Source organism: Chrysochloris asiatica, unplaced genomic scaffold, assembly GCF_000296735.1.
Source record: "Chrysochloris asiatica unplaced genomic scaffold, ChrAsi1.0 scaffold00001, whole genome shotgun sequence".
Taxonomy (NCBI): Eukaryota; Metazoa; Chordata; class Mammalia; order Afrosoricida; family Chrysochloridae; genus Chrysochloris; species Chrysochloris asiatica.
This window is the reverse complement of record NW_006408519.1, coordinates 21,753,206-21,758,413: the sequence shown is the minus strand read 5'-3', so window position 1 is coordinate 21,758,413 and position 5,208 is coordinate 21,753,206.

Genomic DNA, 5,208 nt, shown 5'->3' with positions numbered 1-5,208 from the left:
AGGGTCACTATGGGTCGGAATTGACTTGACAGCACTAAACAGCAACAACATAGACCCTATAGGGCAGAGTAGAACTGCTTCATAGGGCTTCCAAGGTTGTAATTTTTAGGGAAGCAGATTGTCACATCTTTCTCCCGCAGAGCAGAAAAACCAAAAATCCACTGCCATCAAGTTGATTGCAACTCATCAGGGCACTGAAGTGCCCCACAGAGTTTCCAAGGTTGTAAATCTTTACTAAAGCAAATTGACCACAGAATGACTGGTAGGTTTGAACCACCGACCTTTTGGTTCACAAATGAGTTAATAATTAATCATAGTTAATAATTATCTTAATAATTATTTTGGTAAAGCTTATAGAAAGTCCATCCATTTGGCATTCTAAAACTGGGTGATCATTTACCAGGTCCCCTTCATTTTTACATAAAGCTGTCTTTTGTTGTTGTTGTTAAGTGCCGTCGAGTCGGTTCCAACCCATAGCGACCCTGTAACAGGGTTTCCGAGGGTGTAAATCCTTACGGGAGTAGAAAGCCTCATCTTTCTCCCGCGGAGCGGCTGGTAGTTTCGAACCGCTGACCTTAAGGTTCGCAGCCCGATTCGTAACCACTACGCTACTTTAGAGGCTCCAAATGATTTGTGTTCACCAGGATCTCTTTCTTTTTACTTGGTCTTTCTAAGACTTAAACCAGGAGATTTTTACCTCTCTCTTTTCCTGAAGTGTCAGCTAAACTACTTTTGTGTACTTTTGTTGTTTTGTTCTTGTTAAGTGCTGTTGAGTTGGTTCCTACCCATAGTGACCCTGTATAGAGTTTCCTAAGAGCAGCTGGTGAGCCTGAACCACCGACCTTGTGGTTCAAACCAATTTTGATGTCCAGCTCATTAACCCACAGCACCACACCAGGATTCCTTATATAGTTTATAAGGATATAATGTAATAATGGATACAATTTAAAAATCTATTCCTTATTGATAGCACAGCATTTAGACTGGAACGCCTGAGCTCTGGAATTAGACACAATGTGACATTTGTCAAGTTCCTTAACAAATTTTAAACCTCATTTCAAAACAAAGAATGGTGACATTTTAGTTGAGACATTAAAACCTGGATTATAAAAAGGAGTTATCCATTCAAAGATCTGAGGGAGGAGGTGAGGTGAAGATTAATCTAGAGAGAAGAAACAGCAGGTGCAAATACCCTTAGGACAAAGGCTGTTCAAAAAAAAAAAAAAGCAAAATGGTTTGGCTGGAGGCATTGCAGAGCTGAAAGCTTATGAGGGAAGATACGCATCTAATATATGAAAGTCAGCCACTTCTGGTTCTATCCCAGTGATCAATTTGCTGATAATTTGCTGAAAAAAGAATACTCCGTGATAGAACTTTGTCTGCAAGTTTAACCTATTTTCTTACCTTCTTAACCATATGCAATCATTTTGGCACTAAATATCTGAGCACCAAGTAATTTTATCTCCCTCACACATACACATACTCTTGGTGTCTCTGGTTTCCAGCACTGCAATGCCAAACTAATTAATTCTGGTAGTGTAGTGGTTACGAGTCTGGCTGCTAACCTCAAGGTCAGCAGTTGAAAACTACCAGCCATTTTGTGGAGAAAAGATGAGGCTCTCTGCTCCCATCAAGATTTACAGCCTCAGAAACCCTATACATGGTCACTATGAGTCAGAACCAACTCCATGGCACACCACCACCACCACCACCACCACCACCACCACTACCACCACAGTGTCAAATTATTGTGACAGACCTTGGAAAGTATGAAACATTTTCACTTTCTTTCCCAGAAGCCAATTCGCCATCCCATTCATTATTCTGCTTAGAAATCCCTCTGTTCATCTGTATCCTTTTGCTGCTAACAAAATTTTTTTAATAATATATTAGCAAAGAACAGAGGGACACTCTCCCATACATGTTGTGTAGTGGTACTCTTCTATGCTTTATCTCAAGCAGACTGTTTATTTTCTATTACTGAATGCCATTACCCAATCAAATCTGCTCTCTGCCTACTATCTCCATGCCATCTTCCCAGTTAGCTTTCCAGGAGTTTTCTGTCTCACTCAATGTCTGCTTCAGATATCTTCTTTTCAAGTGGTATTGCATTTTTTTTTTACCAAGTTAAATCTAAACTTAGATTTAACTCTAACCATGCTCCCATCCATTTTGTGTCTGGAAGCATTTCTCGATTATTTCTGTGTTCTGTAGTATCTTGGAGTCCAACCACCCGTGAGCATCTAACCCTAAAAGAATAGAATCAGAAAGTCTTAAAAGTAATGTTCCAAGGAAAATATTCACCAGACACATCCTGAAGTAGGATGGAACATTTTGAAAAGGACGGAATTTCAAGTGCCACATCTGATGGCCTGGATTTGTTGTGATTCTCCATTCTGTGTGGCCTTTAGCCAGCCACATTTCCTCTCTGATGCTCAATTTCATCTTCTGTAAAACAAGGGTTAAGAACTACCCATGATAGGTAATGTTATGTGTCAACTTGGTTAGGCTATGATTCTCAGTGATTTTGCAAATACTGAGTGGCCTAGTTGCTCTTACATAATGTAATATAATGTAATCACATTCCATAATCTGATTGATCAGCCAATCAATTGAAAGGGGAGTTTTCTTGAGGGCATGGCCTGCCTCCAGTATATAAATGGATGTCTGGCAAAGCTTAGTCCCTCTTTACCTTGCACTTTTTAACTGACCTCCATCTAGTTCCTGGAATGTAAACCTACAGACATGTCTGCCAGGGCATTGGGTCCGATAGCCTCAGCCTGCTACCTGAACTACTGATTTGGACTTACCAGACCCCACAATTGCATAAGTCATTTCCTTGAAATAAATAAATCTATCTATCTATCTATCTATCTATCTATCTATCTATCTTTCTATCACCCATCTCTATCTCGCCACACATACACACAAAGGTAAGTTAAAAGTATTCCCACAAAATCATTGATTACTTTCTTAGACAAAAATATCAAAATTCAAAGTTATTGTTTCTCAACAGATTATCATCTAGGTCTATATACTTCTGAAGGCAGTATTTCCATCTCTAACCCCTTCCTGAAGAATTCTGTACTCTTCAATTTACAGAATATAGGAACAGCAGTTTGGGCATTCTTGAGAGACTCAAATCATGTTCCTTTTCAACGTTCTTTGAGTTTCTGAAACAAAAATAAATCTGAAAAGACAAGATCTGGGTTGTAGGATAGATGGGGTTCGATTTCCAGTGAAAATCTCTCAGAGAACAGCATTTGCTACCCTGAAAGATTGAGGAGGTACAATATTCTAGTGAAAAAACAAAATTCATCAGTGCAAACTCTCCTTTTTTCTCACAATACACTTTTCCATTTTTAAAAATTCTTCATAATACACCACCATGATCATCTTATGTTCTTCGAGAAAATATATAAAGATTAACCCTTGAGTTTCAAAAAAAAAAAAAATTCCCATAACGTTCTGAGTTGATCTCTCTGCCTTGAATGTAACTAGCCCAGCAAATCCCCTCCCTCTAGTCATCCATTATATTGTACTGTGGTGACTGGTGTGTTGCTGCAATGCTGGAAGCTATACCACCAATATTTTTAAAATACCAGCTGGGTGGGCAAATTTCAGGAGAGCTTCTAGATGAAGACAGACTAGGAAGAAGGAGAAGCACCCCATTTATGAGGGATTGGCCACTGAAAACTTACGAATAGCAATATAACATCATCTGATATAGTGCTACAAGATGATTTCCTCAGGTTAGAAGGCATTCAAAATATAACCAAGGAAGAGCTGCCTCATCACAGTAGAGTTAACCTTAATAATGAGGATGGAACAAAGCTTTCTGGGCCTTCATTTGCTGATGGGGTTCACCAGCCACTCTTCAGAAACCCTACACAAGGTCACGGTGAGTTGGAACTGACTCAGTGACACTTAGCAATGAACAACAAAATTGAATAACATAGGAAGCATCAAAAGAAGATGGAAGTAATATACAGAGTCACTATACCAAAAAAACTAGTCATTGTTCAACTGTTTCTAGAGGTAGCATATAATCAAGAATGATTGCATTAAAGGACAAAGTTCAGGGTGCACTGAAAGCTTGGCAAAAAACAAGGCTCCCGGAATTTATGGAATACAAATAGAATTGTTTCACCAAATTGATACAGCACTGGAGACACTCCCATATCTGTGCCAAGAAATTTGGAAAACAGTTACCTGGACAACAGATTGGAAGAGATCTATCTCTGTATCCATTCCAAAGATAGGTGACCCAATGAAATACAGAAATCATCGAACAATATCATCAACATCATGTGCAAGTGTAATTTTGCTGAAGAGAATTTAAAAACATTTGCAAAGGTATAATGACAAAGAACTGTCAGAAATGCAAGCGAGATTCAGAAGCGGACCTAGAACAAAGGATATTAATACTGATGACATATTGCTGACATCAGATGGATCATGGCTGTCAGATGATCAAAAGGAGCAAATACCAGAAAGATGTTTACTTGTGCTTTATGGACTATGCAAAGGCATTTCACTGTGTAGAACATAAGAAACTATAGATAAAATTGCAAGGAATGGGTATTCCAGAACACTTATTTGTGTTCATGAGGAACCTGTACATAGACCAAGAAGCAGTTGTTAGAACAGAACAAGGGGATACTGAAAGGTTTTAAATCAGGAAAGATGTGATCTAGGATTCTATTCTTTCACCATGCTTTTTTATCTGTATGTTGATCAAATAATTCAAGAAGCTGGCATCAATATTGGAGGATGACTCATTAAAAACCTCTGATATGCAGATGATACAACCTTGATTTCTGGAAAGGAAGAGGACTTGAAATATTTACTGATAAAGTAAAAATTTTAAACTATAGCCTTCAGTATGGATTGCAACTCTATGTAAGAAAATGGAAATCTTTCACAACTGGACCAACAAATAACATCATGATAAATGAAGAAAAGATTGAAGTTGTCAAAGACTTCATTTTGCTTGAATCCACCATCAATGCTCATAGAAGCAGCAGTCAAGAAATCAAACAATGCATTGCATTAGGCAAATCTGCTGCAAAAGACCTCTGTGGGACATTAAAGAGCAAAGATGTCACTTTGAGGACTCAGGTGCACCTGACCCAAGTCATGGTATTTTCAGTTACCTCATACGCATGTGAAAATTGGACAATGAATAAAGAAGACTAGAAAAGAATT